The sequence below is a fragment of the Ambystoma mexicanum genome, chromosome 7q (assembly GCF_040938575.1).
Source record: "Ambystoma mexicanum isolate Mex_15411 chromosome 7q, UKY_AmexF1_1, whole genome shotgun sequence".
Lineage (NCBI taxonomy): Eukaryota > Metazoa > Chordata > Amphibia > Caudata > Ambystomatidae > Ambystoma > Ambystoma mexicanum.
In genome coordinates, this window is record NC_090941.1 from 566,697,741 (window position 1) to 566,716,783 (window position 19,043).

The window sequence follows — 19,043 nt, forward strand, 5'->3', positions numbered from 1 at the left end:
AGTAATAACCAATCACTGGTCTCTGCGTCATACTGACCACAGCCAATGACTGCCCTCTACCTAAGCACCGCCTCTGGCAGCCATCTTCAGATTTGGAAGCACGTGAAGTGGCAGTATGACCAAGTGAAGAGCCGCAGAGGGATAGGCGGGAGGGTTCGCATGTGAATCCATGCCAGACCCATGCTGGAGAACAACAGTTACAGGTAAGTAACTTGTTCCTTCTCCAGCATGGGGTCTGGCATGGATTCACATGCTCATGAATAAAGAATACATAGCAGTACACACATGCACAACCACGGGAGGTGGCAAAGGCTCAACATTAAGCATTACATCAAACTCAACATTTAGCATCTTACCTCCTCACCAGGCTCACCTCAGGCGAACAGGTTGCGCAGCACTGCTTGGCCGACCCTGGACTCCTCCCTGGAATCCCGATCGACGCAGTAGAATTTCGTGAAGGTGTGCGTCGACCTCCACATAGCAGCCCTGCATATGTCCAGCAGGGGCACACCAGAAAGGAACGCCGTGGTAGCTGCGATCGCTCTGGTGGAATGGGCTCTCGGACGGCCAGGCAGCGGTCGGTTTGCCAACCGATGACAGTACATGATACAGCCGGAGAGCCATCTGGAAATGGAAGCCTTCGAGAGAGCCTTCCCCTGATTGACAGGTCCGAAAATCACAAAGAGTTGTGACGTCTTCCGAAAACACTTTGTGCGGTCCACGTAGAACTTCAGCGCTCTAGCCACATCCAGCGAGTGCAAAGTCCTCTCAGCCCGCGACGAAGGCGACGGGAAGAACACAGGCAACACCAAGGGTTCGTTGAGGTGGAAGTCCCACGGTACCTTGGGCATGAAGGAGGGGTGCGTCCTGAGCACTACCCTCGTGTCGTGAAAAGTCAAGTACGGGGCCTTGCAGGAAAGGGCCTGGATCTCTCCCACCCGTCGTGCGGAGGTGATGGCCACAAGAAACGCTGTTTTCCACGACAGAAACTTCAACGGGGCCGAGTGCAGAGGCTCGAACGGAGGTCCCATGAGCTTGGTCAGCACCACGTTGAGCTCCCACGCCGGGGCCGGCGCCTTCACCGGCGGGAACGATCTGAACAGTCCCTTCATGAACTCTTTCACCAGACGATGAGACCACAGGGACGACCGGCCCGTGGTTCTGGTGTATCGGGAGATCGCAGCAAGATGAATCTTGATGGACGCGTGTGCCAGTCCAGCTTTGGCCAGCGTCAGCAGGTACGGCAGTACCTGGGGAGCCGTAATCCGTAGAGGGTTAATCTTCTGTGCGTGGCACCAGACAGAAAACCTCTTCCATTTGTGTCCGTAGCATTTAAGAGTCGAGGACGCCCTGGCCTTTGCAAGAACCTCTCTGCAGTCGGCCGGTATGTCGTATCCTCCAAACTCTAGCGCTGCAGGAGCCAGGCCTGCAAGTTCAGCGATTTCGGGTCGTGGTGGAGGATGGAGCCTCCTTCGCCGGAGAGCAGATCCGCGTCCACCGGCAGCTTGATTGGCGGGGACGCTGACAAGTCCAGAAGGTCCGGGAACCATATCTGCCTCGGCCACGCAGGTGCGACGAGGATCATCCTGCACCGTGACCTCTTGAGCTGGTTGACGAGCCGGATTAGCAGTGGCAAAGGAGGGAACGCGTAGAGGAACAGGCCCTCCCAGGGGAACGAGAAAGCATCGCCCATGCTCCTCGCCTGGGGAAACCTGCTGGCGAACCTCCGGCACTTGGAGTTCGTCGCCGTCGCGAACAGGTCGATCTGGGGTGTGCCCCACCGTCGGAAGAGGCGATCCACTAGATCCTGCCGTAGTTCCCACTCGTGGCACGAGCGCAGCTCCCTGCTGAGTGAGTCGGCGATGGTGTTTTTTATCCCTGCCAGATGAAACGGCACCAGAAACATCCCTTGGGCGACTGCCCAATGCCACAGGTCCTGCGCCTCCTTGGACAGTGCTGGGGACCTGGTTCCGCCCTGTTTCCTGATGTAAAACATGGTGGTGGTGTTGTCGGTGAAGATCCTCACCACCTTGCCCTTGAGGGACGGAAGGAAGGACCTGAGGGCCCAAAACACTGCACGGAGCTCCAGGACGTTGATATGTAGGGATTTCTCCGTCGGGAGCCAAAGGCCTCTCGCGTGCAGATTTTTGGTGTGCGCTCCCCACCCTTCCAGGGAGGCATCCGTGGTCACTGTCTCCTGGTGAGCTGGGGTCTGGAAGTCCATGCCCGCCGTCAGATGCGCACGGGTGCCCCACCACCGGATCGCTCGTCGGAAACTCTCGTCCAGTGTGATCCTTTCCTCGAAGCTGCCCGTCGTTTGGATCCAGCGCGCGTCCAGGAACTCCTGCAACGGGCGCATCCGGAGCCTGCACATGGGAATGAGGTAGATGCAGGAAGACATCATTCCGAGGAGGGACTTGATGGACCTCACCTTGGCCGCGTCGGCCACCAACATCCGCTGCACCTTGCCCAGGATGGTCCTGGTCCTCTCCTCCGACGGGGAGGCCAGAAGGGACACTGTGTTGAGCCTCGCTCCCAGAAACAGAAAACTCGGATGAGCCAGTCGTCCAGGTAGGGGTAGACGTGGATCCCTTCGCGGCGCAGCTGCGCCGCCACCGGTGCGAGGCACTTGGTGAACACCCTGGGTGCCGACCGTAGTCCAAAGGGGAGGGCTTTGAACTGGTAATGACGCCCTTGGACCACAAACCTGAGGAATTTTCTGTGCCCCTTTAGGATGGGAATATGGAAGTAGGCATCCTCCAAATCCAACGACGACAGGAAGTCTCCTTCCTCCAGCTGACCCAGGACGTGCTGGAGGGTGACCATCCGGAACTTTTGCGCCTTGATGAACTTGTTCAGACGTCGCAGGTCCAGTATGGGGCGCCATCCCCCCGTCTTCTTCTTCACAAGGAAGTATCTCGAGTAAACTCCGGAGCCCCGAAGCCTCTTTGGGACGAGTTCGATGGCGCCCTTCCTGAGCATCGCCTTTACCTCCAGGAGAAGTTGAGGGACGTGAAGTTCTTTCCTGGCCACGGGGGGGGACGCGCGGACACCTTCTTTGAAACTCGAGTGCGTGGCCCCGGGCCAAGGCGTCCAGCACCCAACGGTCGGTGGAGATGGACTCCCACACGCTGACGAAGCTCGCCAGCCGGCCTCCCACCGGGGTGCTTCGGTGGGGGCCCGACCCCACGGCCGGTTCAATCCTGCTTCGACGAGGCTTTGCCGCCTTGACCTCCTTGGCGACGACGGCGGGGTCCGCCAGACTTGCCTCGTCCTCTGTAGGCCTCCTGAGACGACGAGCGGGCCGCTTCACGGTAGGTGGAGAAACCGCCGCCGGAACCTTTGGAGGCGCCCTTGCCTCCGCTGCTCCGAAAGGGCGTCCGTCGTTGTTGCAGAACTCCAAGGGCCCGGGCCGTCTCGGTGTCCGCTTTAATGGCCTGAAGGGAATCGTCCACTGTTTTCCCAAACAGGTTGTTCCGATCGAAGGGCATGTCCAGGAGGACTCTGGTCTGAACGTCTTGACGGAAGTCCGTAGCCTTGAGCCATCCACGCCACCTAAGGCAAACGCCGTTGCCCAACTGGCGGAACCCAGTGTCGGCGATGTCCGTCGCAACGGTAATGGCGTGGTCCGAAGCCACCTCACCTTCCTGCAGGATCTCCAGGGCCTCTGCCCTCTTGTCGTCCGGCAAGAAGTCCAGCAGGGAGCCAGTTTGTACCAGAGCTCCCTGTCGTAGCGGGCCACGATAGCCAAGGCGTTGGCCGCTTTAATCGTCGTCGCTGCAGACGAGATGACTCTGCGTCCCATAGCGTCCAATTTCTTTCCCTCGCCGTCCGGTGGGGAAGTCGATGTGGAGGCCGCACCCCCCCCCCGCTTTTTTCCTGGCCGCCGCGGAGACAACGGAGTCCGGGGTAGGCTGCGCCCAGAGGCACAGGGGGGCCGTGTCCGGGACCCGGTACTTTTTCTCGTACCGGTCTCTTCTAGCTGGCGTCGTGGAAGGGTTCTTGAGGAGGGTGAGGCCCTAATCCCAAATGTCGTCCAATAGAGGCACTGCGAGGACCGTCTTCCTCTTGGCATCGCGCCGCTGATAAAGGAAACCTTCCTTCTTCTTCTCCTCAGGGCAGAGTTGGAAAAGCTCGGATGCCCTGGCGATCATGGTGTGGAACGATCCAATCTCGTCGGGCGGAGAAGCCCTGGTGGGAGGCGACGACGGTACATCCTCGTCGTATACCTCGTCGTCCGTACCCGTCGCTGCCGTGTCAGTCCCCGTATCATCCCCTCGGGTGGACGGGGAGGAGGGCTGGAAGGGGCGCGACGGCTGAAAAGGAGGCGGAGGGTGGATCCTTCTTTTCTTGGTAGGGGGAACCCCAGAAGGTCCCGGTTCTGGGTCCCCCGACGGGAGAGGTTCCGTCGGCAACGGTAGTCTCGTCCTTATCTCTGAGCATAAGGACTGTATGGCCAACAAAATGGCCGCCGAGTTGTCTCGCGGCACTGGCAGAGGGGAATCCGACGGGCGATCAGGGGCCCCGTCGGTACCCTCGTCGTCACCTGCGTCGGGATCCATCCCGACGGGCCGGTCTTCTTCCACGCCGAGGCCGTGGCTTAAGACCTCGACCAGCTCCTCCTCCGAGGTTGAGGCCGAATCTACGACGACGCCCTGCCCCCCCTTTTTCTTCCCCACGGGGGATTTCACGGGGGTCCTATCGATGGGCACAAAAGAGGACTCCCTCCGAGGTGGCAGGGAGACTCTGAGCCCCGAGGTCGCCACCACTGGTGTAGCCTCCACAGGCTGAGCGAGGGCCGCCGCGACAGTTTCGATAGAGGGCTTGGCCGGATGGATTAAGGCCTTCACCACCTTAGGTGCGCTCACCGCCTAATCCTTGAGGGGGGGACACTGCCTCGCTCCCCCTCCGCCTTCGAGCTCGACCGGGGCCTCTCCAGGAGCCTCGCCGGGTGCTCGGCCTTCCTCTTACCCGACCCAGAGCGTTGGCTCGTGGTTGATGGTGCCGGGGAGGGTGCGCCCAGCCTGGCGCCCGTAGAGCCCGACCGTTCGGCGCTCCCGGTGCCAGCGGACTCGCGGTGCTTGGCCTTATGTTGGACCCCCATCGCCGGGGCGTCCTCAAAGGTCTTAGAAGACCGCTCAGATTTCTTCCTCTTCTTCTCGCCGGACGGGCTCTTCCCTTCCAGCCAGTTGGCGAGACGTTGATGGCGGTCCTTCATGGTCCGCTCCGACATATTGCAGCAAAACGCACAGTCCTTCTCCACGTGCGTCTTGTCCTCATGTAGGCAGTAAAGACAAAAAGAGTGTTCGTCCTCCTTGAAGACGTTCTGCAGCTGGCATCCAGGGCAGACCCTGAACAGCTTTCCGGGCGTCGAGCTTCCCTTCTCCTGGGCCATGACCGGGCCTGAGAAACTTCTGGAGTCCTCCAAAAGCGTAGCTCGACGAAATCTTCACCCTTGAGGGGCGCAGACGAATCCGACACGGGTCCCCGTTGATCGGATGGAGAGTCGGTGTAGCTTGAGGCTCTTTTGACCGAAAAAACAAAGTTTTTGAGAAAAAACGTGAAAAAAATATCACTAACGCTCGAGAGCAATAGCACGGGGATCCCAACACATGAATGTGCGGTAAAAATCTGAAGATGGCTGCCAGAGGCGGTGCTTAGGTAGAGGGCAGTCATTGGCTGTGGTCAGTATGACGCAGAGACCAGTGATTGGTTATTACTACGAAAGACAGATCAGAAACTAAACTGAAACTGGTTTTTTCTTTACCGAGGATTCCCAGCCTGACGACGGGGAATATTCATGAGCATGTGAATCCATGCCAGACCCCATGCTGGAGAAATATATTTTTTACATTTTTAAAGCGCTCACACAGGCCAGGGGCATCGAGGCGATGTTCCAGAAATTGTTTTTTTTTTTTAGTTGCGTAATTGTTTTTTTGTGTCTTAGTTGCGTATTTATAACGTGCTCAAACACCCAGAGGTTTCTAAGCGCGGACCCGGGATCGAACCTGTGTTGCTTTGTGTCGTCTTGCTTCCAAGGCACACACGTTGCAGCTGAGCTACCCTCCCAGAACAACAGTGTTACGCTTATCAGCCTTTAGAATTTTCAGCAAAGGGGTGCGCCATGCCATGCGCTGCATGGTACCTCCTCTGCATGCCCCACCCTTTGTTGGAGTAGCTGTGAGGCATATAAAGGGAAGGGGACTATGGACTAAGAGAACCAGTGCTACTACGGTGAGCAACCTTTCTATACTCTTACGTCCCGTCGCCTTCCCTCCATACTCATGGAATCATAAAGCACCCTAATTAATGTTAACAGGCAGTTAGAATTTAAATGGCAGTTTTCCTATGTGCCGCTCCCCGATGTCCATGATGAAAGGCATACCCATCCTTTTTGTATAATAAAAGAGGTTCTTTAGGACAGTTCTGATACAACAAATCATGTTGAAAGAAGTGTGGTGTAGCCCACGTTGCTGCTTTACAAATTTCCAAAATGGGTGTGTCTTTGGGAAGCCACAGATATTGCCTTCTCCTGCACCAAAAAAACATGCATCCCCTTTGGAGCTGTTTTATTTTGCTATTTGTAACCTTCCAAAATAGTGGAAACCATACATCTTGCTATAGAAGCTTTTGATGCTGGTCCACAGGGAGTTGAGTTCCTTTTGAGCAGATTCTTTGTCATGACCAAGTAACATTTTTTAATACTCTGGCAAACGTGTGAAGCACCTCTTAGGCCTCTGTGGATGGAAGAAAACAGACAGGGATAGTTCCTCATTGATGTGGAAATCACTGACTATCTTGGGTAAGAATCCTGCCTTTGTCCTTAAGATGACCTTGTTCCCGTGGAAGATGATATAAGGGTCTTCTATATATAAAGCTTACAATTCTGATATTCTACACGCTGACGTTACCACCACCAAATAAGCAGTATTCATGGTTATCCACTTTAAGTCTGCCAAAACCAGTGGCTCAAAGTGTTTATGCATGAACGTATTCTCTAGGGGAATGAAGTCTCTAAAGCCCATTAAAGTGCTTCTTTACCAAAAGATTTGTCATGGATACCACCTTGCTTCCTGTATTCAGGTAGGCCCCCATTGCTGCCAAGTAAGTTGTACATGATTCTACAGACATTCCAGATTCTGCCAGCTCTGTAATGAATGACAGTATGTCATTCTGTGTAGCCTCTCAGAGGTCTAACTTGCTCCTCAAACTCCAATGTCAGAAACAAGCCCATTTTCTTGATTATTGAGAACTTGTGCTCCCTTTCCTGGCCGCTATTATGATAGCCATATTCTTTCCTGGGAGGCCTAGATGCCCATAAACTAAGTCCTCAGGTACCAGGCTGCTAAGGACAGAAATTGAGTGCTAGGGTGGAGAATCAGTCCTTGCTGTTGCAAGAGAATGTCCGTCCACTCTGGCAACGCCATCGTGGTTGACTACTTATGTTGTACAGATCCAAAAACCAGAACCTCTTATGACCAGAAACGGGCCACAAGAATCATCTGACAACCTTCTGTCCATTTTAGTTTATGCAGTAGCTAGGCCTGTCACAAATGTTCCTTTTATTCTGAAAATAATCAATAGTAGCCTGCTCCCAATATCTAACATTTGTGGAAGAGCATGACATTCTACCTAATGAGAAATTGGGTTTCTGTGTAAATCATGGAACAGAGACTGCTCTCTAAGATTTAAAAATTAATGTTACTGGAATTATCGAGGAGGAGAACGTGGCACTGCTTTTACTCTTGGACCTTTTGTCGGCTTTCTACTTGGTTGATCATGATCTGTTGGCAGACAGGTTTGTTAATGTAGGGAATTGAAGGCCAGCCACAGCATCCTGGTTCGAATCCTTTTTGGGACCAAGGACGGCAAGTGTGGTTGGGGGAGAGGCCCAATCCCAAAGGACATTCCTAACATGCAGTGTCCCACAGGGATCACGCCTGTCGCCTTTGCTTTTTAATGTATATGTTCAACTGTTATGCAATGTTCTTAATTCTCTAGGGGTCGAATTTTCAAATTACATAGATGGCACCCAAATAGTATTTAAGCTCTCTAGGGTGTACAAGGATGATGTGGCCAGAGTTGACAAAGTGTTTAAAGTTATAGAGAAGTGGATGGCCATTAACTCCCTGGCTTTAAATGACTCAAAGACACAGATTAAAGAACTTAGACGCACAATATAATTGTTTTGTGGTTAATAGGAAGATTATCCCTTTTTTGATTCTCATCTCTCTTTTAAAAAACATGTCTTCTTTTTTAAATCCTCATGCTCCTACTATGTCAATTTATTGTGGCAGATCCGCCCCTATTTATCAGAAGCTAATAGGGCCCTGATTGCAGCAGCCATAGTGAATACAAAGTTAGACTACTGCAACAGTCTTTTGGTGGGCACACCTCAAGCTAATATAAAGAAGCTCCAGGTAACACAGAACGTGTCTGTGGGCTTAGTCGCCGTTCACAGGTTTCTGAATCCTGCAAAAACTTGCACTGACTCCCAGTTGAGCAGCGTATCCTGTTCAAGGGTTCTGTCCTAGTGTTTAAATGCCTGGCAGGCGAAGCCCCGCTCTACCTTTCCTCCAGAGTGAAAAGAACTCCTGTCAGATGGACTCTCCGTTCTAACAATAGTGTGACCTTATACCAACCACATGTCACTCTAAAAAAGATTGGTGGGGCTAGTTTTAATGCCTGGGCTCCTTCGCTTCTGCCAGACATTAGGGGATGTGTATCCTTATTACACTTCAAAAAATGTCTAAAAACCTTTTTTTTTACAGAAAGTCTAATTAAATAAAACTTATGACCACAGGTTTGCAAGGGTTCTGTCCCCTAAATCGCATTTACCAACTTGCATACACTCTTTTATGTGGTATATGTCTGTGAGTCTTGTGAGCGAGAGAGACTTTATATTGTCCAGTCTGTTGGAAGGCAGCTAAACCCTTCCTTCCATACAGTCCCATACAATTCAAATCAAGTGAACATTTCTTGTAGGTGTTAGAATCAACTTTTCCATTTTTATGGTGAGGGCCAGTACAAAAGTCTGTTGAACCACCAGTGTAACAGAGTCGTGCACATGAGAAGGTGTATGATCTCAAATCGGCCAGTCGTCCAGATATAGGTAGATATGAACCTTATACTGGAAATGCAGATCTTGAATGGAGAACCTGGGGAATTCACGATGTGGAGGCCAAAGCTATATGTGCCCATAGGTGTCCTTTAGGTCAACAGCAAACACCAAATCCCCTTCCTACATAGCTGAGAGGGTCTGACACTGTGTAATCATCTTGAGCCTGTCTGTTGGCAGATTGTCGGTGAAGCCTGACAGATCGAGAATAGTCCTCCACCTTGCTTTGTCCTCCTTTGGAAGAGCAAAGAAGTGTGATAAGTAGCGATGCACTGGGTTCTCCAAGGGGATCTTCTCTATTGCATACAGTTTTTGTAGTTTCAATAATCCTTCAATTCGGTTTGATGACAATTGTTGGGGAAGTGGGAAAGTCGGTAGTCATTTGACAGGGTCCAAGGGTCAGAGGTCATTGGCCTTCAGGATGTTACGTAGAGGCTTATTCCCCCCACCACAGGTGTTGAGTGCTGCTGGGCCAATGGAACCCCAGATCTTAGGTTTGTCCGGTTGCAATGATGCTAGGCTTATAAAGGCTTTCCTCGTTTGAGTTTTTTTTTTTGCCTGGGTGCCTGTGTTTTGCCCTCTCCTGTCTCTGCTCTGATTTCGTGATAAGAAATATTTGAACCCGCTGGCATTATGCTGACTCCTCTATTGAAAAGAGTATCGGCTTGATCTGATGGTGACACGTGAAATGGCGGAAAGACTTTTCCATGAAAGAGTGTGCCTTCTCTTTTGATGGCAGAAAGACTTTTCCATTAAAGAGTGTGCCTTCTCTTTCGTCAACTAATCATCTGTTGATGGATGAAACGGATGTATCCTATCAAAGTGTAATGCTCTCACATTTTCTTGCACATCTGCAAGTAACTTTGTGCTTTTTAGCCATGCTCCCCTTCTGAGACCCACCCCAAGGCACATACTTCAACATGGCCAACTGTTGCTGAGAGGATGTCACTCACTACCATCGTAGAATCCTTGAGTGCCACATGGAACTGATCCTTTCTGTCAATTGACAGATCTTCTGCAAACTCCTTCATATCACACAAGAGATTGTTGTTACAAGCTGCGAGTATGCATCTGCATTCACTCATTCTTAAGTGCAGTCAACTGTTTAAATATACTTGTCTGTCAATTGCATCAATTGCCCCCTCTTCTTTGCCTGATGGCGAGATCGAACTGGATTCAGTGCTCGATGGTGCCTTCACTGGTGCCAAGGCATCGGAAACCACATCTGAATCCGTTGGTGGATTGCTAGTCATAGAAACAATCTCAGAAGGCACTTGTTTATAAAGTGTGTCCATTTTCCTGTTGACCTGATAACATTGTATGGTTTTTCAATATTGTTTGGACTCCGCCAATATGTCCAGCTGTAAGAGAATACCTGTTAGTTCTGAATTTTTTGGGAGAAGCTCTGATATTACCCCAGTTTCCACAGCTGGCACTTCCATAACTGGGAGCTGTAGCAATTCTACAATGTCCCCCAATCTCATGGTGTGTCTGCTGCATACCACTTGTGTTAGCCTGTGTTGACTTGTGTTAGCCTGCGCGGGTTATATCTCTTTTATGAGATCTTTAAAAAATGTGTGCATATCTGGGCTTTGCAGGAATTGTTTGAAGTGAGTCATGAGTGTAACTTGTCTCCCTGGCCAGGAAAGGTTCTCTGGCCGATGCCAGTTGAACAACAGGGATGTTGTGGCAGAATCTGAGAAGTAAATCTATTGTGGAGATGTTGCAGAGGGTCTGGTTGCCAAAAAGGTGAGCCTGTATACACTTCCCTCATTGGGACTGTCCAATATACATGTGGTTCAAAGATCCGAGACTGACACATGTGCTGTCATAGAACTCACCGGTAAGGCTGGTGTGGGTCTGTGCACTAGATCCTCCTTCTTTTCCTAGGTATTTTCCTAAGGTGCTATTCCAAGGGAGGCCAAGACATGTCTATTACACAGTTCCCCCATTAAACTGATCCTTAGGTGTATCTTCTGATGACTGTAGACATAAGCCTATGTATGTTTGAGTACGTCTGTGTATGACCTGGAATTCTGTCCTGCTCATCATGCTCTTTTGGTAACAATACTACTGTCTGTTGTATGCGAAGCTGAGACTGTAAGATAGGACCTTATTGCTCCCCTGCACCATGATGCCTTTGTTTCAAACCTGCGGATATGAGTGATCTCCCAGTTAGGATTCTTATCCCTCACTTGTTCTGTGATGTCACGGGTACGGGGTACTTCCATTATTGACTTTTGTATAGCAGCATTCTGCTGTGCTCTGTGCACTTGGCATGGAAGTGGGGTGCATTTCAAGTCTCTGTACATCGAGGGGTTAAACCCCCTCCCTGATCATGAGCGGGTGACATTTCGATCTGGAATGTCGTGGCATTCCCTTGTAGGATGTCAAGCTGGGCCCAGTACAGCCAGCAGACGTCGATAGGAGAGGTTCTATTTCACTCATCCTGTGCGGGTGGATGCAACGTAGAGTTTCACCCGCATGAGTGAAGCAATAATTCATTTACTTTTAGTCTTGGCTCAACAAATTATTGGTCCTCGATGGTGAACTTCCTGTTGAATACTGTTTCCCACTGTGTGCACCGGTTACAGAGTGCTCGACGTGAAAAAGAGAGACAGGCATCGCAAGTACACCACAGCTTCTGTTCGCCTAAGCGATAAATGCGGAGGAATAGCTTAGTGGGTACCCATCGCACCGGCAAAATCCATTGGGCATGTGCCATGGAGGTAATAGATGTTTTATGTGCAACAAGAGGCAGCTGATAACTTGTTGCTCTACCCCCACCAAAAAAAGAGAAAGGGGGCGGTGGTTTGCCACATGCTCCGGTCGCATCCCCGTTCCGAGGGACATCCTATGGGTATGGAGGGAAGGACATGGAACGTAAGAATACCCTCGAACAGAAGATCTTGCACTTCCTTTTTTTAATCTGTAGATAAACAGGTAGATCTGGAGAAACCCCCACTCGGAAAAGATCTCCTCCACAATATCACCATTCATTTACCACTTGTGCGATACACCTGGGAGGCAACTCAGCACATCAGCCTGAGTGTTCAGTCTGCTGGCAAAATGAGATCCTGTCACATACTTCTTTTTTTTTATCGTCCATTACCAAAGAAGCATGGCCTCCCCGTACAGTTTGACCGATTGCACACCACCCATGATATGATATTTGATGTGATATGATATCTAATTTATAATGCGCCTATACACAAGTGTTTCAAGTCATGACAAGACATGGTGGGGAAGACAGAGGGAGGACAAGACAAACGATCTTACTAGGCCTTGTGTCATTCAGATCGTGCAAGTTCAACATCACAAAGTGCAGGGCGGGAGCGAGATGGGGAAAGTGCCAGGGAGAAGGAATTGGGAAGTGCAATCATGGCAGCATTGCTTTGAGTAAGTGCAGCCAGGGCAGTGTGGCTCTGGTTAAGTGCAGGGGGGCAGAGGACTGTAGATGTTACAGTTACAGCCCCTAGTGCGTGGTAGGAGCGGAGGCAGTGCAGGTGAGACTGATCATGGAGGAGTCTGGTACCCAGTGAGACTCTGAGGGTAGCCAAGCAACCAGTCGGCACAGCAGACGGGTAGGTCAGCAGAGGAGGGAGAGAGAAAGCAGAGGAGAAAAGGAAGGTCTTGAGCTTCTTCCGGAACACCAAGTTTGAGAGGGGCAGGGAGACCATTCCAGAGGGAGGGGCCTGCAGAGGAGAGAGATCTACCACCCCCCCACTCTCTGCCTGGAGAAGCGTCTGACCCTTAGAGAGTTGGAGGTAGTGGAGCGAAGGGCTCAGGAAGGAAGGTATTTAGAAATTGAGAGTTGGATGTAATGCATGTCCCGGCCCCAGAAAGCCTTGGAAGCGATGCAGAGGGTTTTGAACTTGATCCTTGCAGTCACCAGAGGCCAGTGTAGAGATTTCAGGGCTGGAGAGATAGCATCCCTGGGCTTGAGGCCAAAGATAAGTCTTGCAGTTCTGTTCTGGATTAGTTGCGGAGAGAAGAGGACGGCAGATTGAGAAAGAGGCTGTTGCAGTAGTCCAGGCTAGAGAGAACCAGGGCTCTGGAGACAGTGAGCTTCTGGGGGAAGGTGAGAAAAGGAAGAATACCTCTGAGGAAGTGCAGCTGGTAGTGGGCCTTCTTGCCAAGGTACGTAATGTGAGGAGAGAAGGAGAGAGTGGAGTCAAAGAAGACACAAAGGTTTTTCAACTCACAGGAAGGCGAAGGAAGAGGGCCCAAAAAGAGTAGCCTGAGTGAGAGAGGTAAACCAGGAGCCGTGGAAAGGGTCCCAATGAGAAGGATCTCAGTCTAACTAGCAAATCGTTGGAGGCGCACAAATCCTGAACCGCAGATTGGCAGGCCTGCCAACACCGATTCATGTTTACCCAAAATTGTCCATCAAGGCACTCATTCCGCCCATAGAACGGTTCTATATAAAATTGAAGCTGTCAGGCTTTTTACCAGGAAAGCAGCGTTTATTGTTTTCACGTTGCAGAAGATCACATGTTCGCTTCTGATCACGTGATCCATTACGTGCTATTTAGCAGTGTTTGGAACTCAGCGTGCTGCTTCTGATTGCGTTGTTTTGTTTGACCTCGTTATTTCCTGAAGCTTCGTTTGTTTTGGAACTCCTGCAGATTCGGATTACTTCTGCTGCTTCTCTGGGTTCTTAGCTCAGTTTCGAGCTGTATTCTGCTGCCGTTCATGAAAGGAGATTTCCTTTCACATTTCCGACTCGGAGGCTGCCCCTTGCCTAGCAGCTTCTACCGCGCGCTCCCGGCGTGGTGATTACTCCGCGGCTATAGCCACATGTTCCTAACAGATGTTCTTCCCTTCGCACACGGCGACACTGAACGGCTGCTGTTCCTGACACTTATTAAAGCCGCGCTGATCCAGCGGCTGCAATGTCTCAGCTGTTCAGCCACGCTGACTGGAAGGCTACCTCTCAACTCACAGCCACATTGAGACAGCGGCTGTTTGAATTCCTGCTTACATCGTTATGACACGGCGGGTGTTTCGAGCCTCCTAACTCGTGCCTCCTTATGTAAAGGTACAGGTGACATTGTTCTCTGTGTCTTTATTCTCCTTTTTCTAATTGGATACTTCTGGGAACTGTTTACTTCTTTAAGAAGGGCACCATTAATTAGCAATTGGGATACTACTGAGAAGTGTATGTTTCTACTTCAAGGGCATTGACATAGGCTATTAAATAGAACTCCTTCATCAGTTTGTCTATCCTGGAATTCTATGTTTACCTGTGCACTAGACTTCATGGACGCTATCCAATTGTGCACCAACCCGGCACTAGCATGACCCTTGTGCCATTCGGGATTAGTTTCCTTACAAACTTCCCCTTTTCCTGCTGTTGTTTCTTTTTGGAGTCACTGATGTAAGGACAGACTTGTTGTGAAGATTCCCGTATGCCAACAGGTTAGTGCTAATATAGCTATTGCATAGTGACATATTCTAAAGTTGATAATATCTTGACCCATTTCATTTTGTTTTCACAGCCTCGCTACTATATGCTGTATCCTGCCCTTTCCATTGATTTCTCCCTCTGACTGTGGTAATTATACAGTCATAGAGTGCCATCAATTGGAAGGTCTCTTTTTCATCCAGATCATTCCCGTCGAGTTTCCAGTTTGATGTACTCAAGACCCGGATACTGTTTTTATCATTGTATCCTTTTCAGTGGTCATTGACCTGTATCCTTTCACTTGTACCAGTATTGTGAATAAGTCCTATATTCATGACACAGATAGACAGTAAGGAAAGAGCAAGAGAGGAGAGGAGGCTGAGGGGAGCCTGAAAGAGAGCTGAGTGTCATCCGCAAAACACTAAAGGTTAGAGGAGAAGGTAGAGATCAGGTGGGCCAAAGGGTCCAGGTGGACATTGAAGAGCCAGGGTGAGAGGCTGGAGCCTTGGGGAACACCACATGTGCAGAGAGAGGTGGTGGAGAGAAAGGACCCAAGTTGGACCTGGGAGGGTCAGTCCAGAAGGAAGGAGGTCAACCAATCTAGGGCCTGATCCATGATGCCCAGGTTCTTGATGAGTCGACTGATCGTGATGGCATCATTGACAGTGTCAAAAGCAGAGGAAAGGTCAAGTAGGATAAGGACAGAAGGAAGGCTAGAGTCAAGATTAGAAAGAAGATCTTCACGAGTGTGCAAGAGAGCAGTTTCTGGGCTTCTGGCTACTCTGAAGCCAGACTGATGGTTGTGGTGGCAACCAACAGATTCGGTGTGGAGAGTAAACTGGGAGATGGCAGATTTTTCAGGAGTTTGCCTGGAAAAGTGATAGAGATCGAGCAGTAGTTTTCCAGGAGGATAGGATTGGCAGAAGGCTTTTTAAAGAGGGAGTGCACAAGGGAGTGCTTCAGGAGATACGGGAAGATCCAGTGGCGAAAGAGGGATTGCAGAAATTGGCCAAGGCTGGAGCGAGGGTGTCGATGGAGGGGAGCACCTGTGTGGACGACACTTTCATAGATCAGACTTGTCTAGAAACATCATCAAGTGTTGTCGTAGCAAAAGAAGAGAAAGGAAGAGGAGGGGTGTAGGTGGCCAGAGGGGGGCTGAGAGAGTTAGAGGGAGAGGAGGAGAGAGGATATGATGTCCTGAGTTTTAGTAGTAAAGTGACAAGCCAGAGCCATACAGAGGGCCTGGGAGCGAACAGGAGAGGTGGAAACTGCATAAGGATTGGCCAGCTCCTTGCAGATTTTAGAGTTTGGCTGTGTTGTTAGAGGGTGCAGAGAACCATCTTATTGATGTACTGGAGGGGTCTGAAATCGGCATCTCTCTAGATACTTTGGACTACAGCTCCCCTGGCCCCTCACCATTGGCTATGTTTGTTAGAGCTGGTAGGGGTTGCAATCCAAATCATACGGGGAGCCAAATGTTTCAGACCACTGATATAGTGCATGGCAATGGTGTCGTATGTGAGGACCTGGACAATGGAACCTCTCAATGATGGGGTGAGTGATTGAAATGCCAAATGAACTGCCCCGAGCTCCAGTAAACTGATTCGACAGGACTTCTGGCCTTCCCACAGATAGCTCACTGAAAGATCCTGCAGACAAGCGTCTCATCCCATGAAAGACATGCATGTGATGAGGGTGACCATTGGTGACAGCTGTCAGAATGCCCCATCACCACCCAAAGGAGGTTGGTCATAAATGCCCACTAAAGCAGCGGAGATCTGTGGGGGAATCAGAATAATGGCCCTCATGTCCCCGTTGATCTGGGACAACTGGCTCCTCAGGCAGCGCTGTAGTCCAAGAATGCACAGTTTGGCTTCTGAGACTAAAAGGATGCAGGTTGCTACAAGGCCTAGCATCCTCAAGAAAAGGCCAGCCCTGATTTTCCAGTTCATATTGGAAGAGAGCTACCATGTTCTGTCTGCTTGTCACTCTCTCTGGGGGTGGGGGGGAATCCATGGCTCACTTTCTGTAACGCTCACCTGATTCCCGTAGAGGCGCCGGTCTTGACTGGGCGTATACCGTATCTTCAAAGGTGATGTGTAACACACGGCTGGCTCTTTGGGCTGGACCTCTGTGCACTGTATGTCTGACTCGAAGGGTAAGATGTCTGCAGATAGAAAATATGGGATTAAGGAACTGGGTTATTGAATGTCTCTCTCTTCTTCCCTTTCTCTTCTCCTGTAGAACCCCAAAGGTTAACGCTCTAACCTTAGGTAAGTGAACGCTGTGCTCTCCATCTGCCTCGGGGCAGGGTGCTGTAACCAGTTTCTTCACTGGATAAGGAGAGCAGGCCTCTTGACTTCAGAGGACTGCTGTCCGTCGTTTACTGCACGAACGGTAAGTTTCGAGTAATTCTAATGTCTTTAAAGTCTTTAGTAATGATGTTTCTTGTTTTGCAGGGTTCCGGCGATGGCGGATGACGGGCTGAAGTGAGTTGAAGATGGAGCCCGTGTGATGAATAGAAGCGCCTGGAAGCACGTAAGTAAGCGCTTGTTGCCTGCTTAACGATGCGCTCTAACTGTCTTTTTATTTTGCAGGTACAAGTTCGGAGCGGCTGCAGGGTGCCGGAATACCCACTGGGTTAGATGTGGAAAGGAGTAATGGCACGTGAGTATTAAAGTTCCCCAATGTCTTTAAACGCACCTTGTTTTGTCTTTCAGATGCGGGATGCAGCGCCAAAGGCCTCCGGAGCGTGCGAAGAGTTGGTAAGCTTTTGTCTTTCAGATGCCGGAATGCAGTGTGAAGACCTCCGGAGCGCACGAAGAGTAGGTAAGCCTTTGTCTTTCAGATGCCGGAATGCAGCGCGAGGCGTTGGTGACAGCCGATGGACCAGGTAAGTGAAGAGCTGTCACTGAAGACCGTAATGCTAACCTGTTCTTTCTTGTCTTTATAGGTGTTGCTGAAGACTGGATTCAGGATGGTAAGCCTTTTTACTTAGGCCCAGGATCAGATGCAGAAGACACAATGAGCGTTCTGCTGCAGAGGATGCAGAATAACGCAAAGCAAGATTCATCCATCGGGTGTGGTTTAAATAGCCTCCTGTAGTGCTTAGGTGTCTCCTTCCACAGCCACGCCTAGGTAAGAAAAGATTTCCTGCTTTCCAGAAGAGTTCCAGTGTTCTGAATCTAGGGAGTGGCTCCTGCCCCACCCAACAGGAAAAGTAGTTCCAAACAGAAGAGGATCGGAGGCTCAACTGGCAGGCAAGTAAGCAGCATGGTCTGCTGCAGGTAAGTCCACCCAAGCATTATGAGCCCGGCGCTTCCAGCGCTGGGACTGGGCATTTTTATGAGCCTGGTGCCACTGGCGCCAGGACTGGGTCCAAAAGGTCCCAATTGGGACTGGTTGGCACTCGGAACCTGGGTTATGGATCTGCTTCCAAGGGAGTTGGGAAAACCCTGACCTTTTGGAAGCAGAGATCATGAGACTTTCTAACAAGGGCTGCCTCTTTATACTGTATATATTTTTGGAGGGTGCTAGAAGAACAAATTACTTACCCCTGGTAATGTTCTTTCAACTGGATATTTCCAGAAGTTCTGGGTACCAAGTTGTAAAGACTGGAGGGGGGTGTCTGTACTTCTGCTCTCTATATGGTAGAGGAGAGGCACACTGGACCCCAGCTAAGATTCTCTATTGTTGGTAGCAATGGACGAGCAATCAAGGCCTAGCTTCTCAGGAGGTGATGCGGGCTAGTTCTTAAGTACAGTGTAGTCCCCAAGCACCCACAAAGGAATGTCCGCACACTGTATTAGTTAAAACACAGTCTTTATATAATTAAGTTTCAAGGTTATATACAATATCACAATAACTCACTTTGTGCTCAGTTACTCTACAATGGCAAATATATACAGTTCTAAGTGGTATCACAATTATTACCAGATTTCATTAAAGTGCATCAACTGTACTCTGGTCAAATGTCACACAAATCAATTAATAAAGGTAACCAACAATAGACATAGGAGGAAAGCAGTTGATTAGAACAATTGGCAGAATACTGTCCCCGTTTACCTAGACACAGCTCTGTGTGGAGATCCCCACACCTGGGCAACCTGCAAAATAAAGATATATGATAAGCCCAGTCCATATATTGTTCAATGAGCCTTATTTCCTTCTAAAGTGTTTCTACCACCCCAATGTACCTGGAATAACAGAGTTCCTCGAGGAGGTGTCGATGGATCCTTGTTGAGTGACTCCCTTTAAAGCAGGAGCCATGGATCGTCGATGGGCCTCGAAGAAGGTGAACTTGGCGTCGAGGCAGCAGCTTCAACCCTGACGGTGCTCGTTGACGACGAGTCGAAGATATCCTGCAAGGATGAGGCGTGCGGGGCACCTCAATGTTGATAGTTCAGGACCGCAAAGAGTTTGTGAAGAACTGTGACCCAGCAAGGGCGTCGAGTTGTCTGGCATCTCTACGGTCATTGTGTGACGGGAAACCCACCAGCGGATGCTCCTCGGTGCATC

At 50.3% G+C, this 19,043-nt stretch overlaps 1 protein-coding gene across 3 annotated transcripts in view; it reads right to left on the reverse strand.

The window, feature by feature from the left end:
* Positions 1–19,043, reverse strand: part of NEK5 (NIMA related kinase 5) — a 1,893,692-nt gene that overhangs the window by 549,636 nt on the left and 1,325,013 nt on the right. The gene's annotated exons all lie outside the window — the stretch shown is intronic.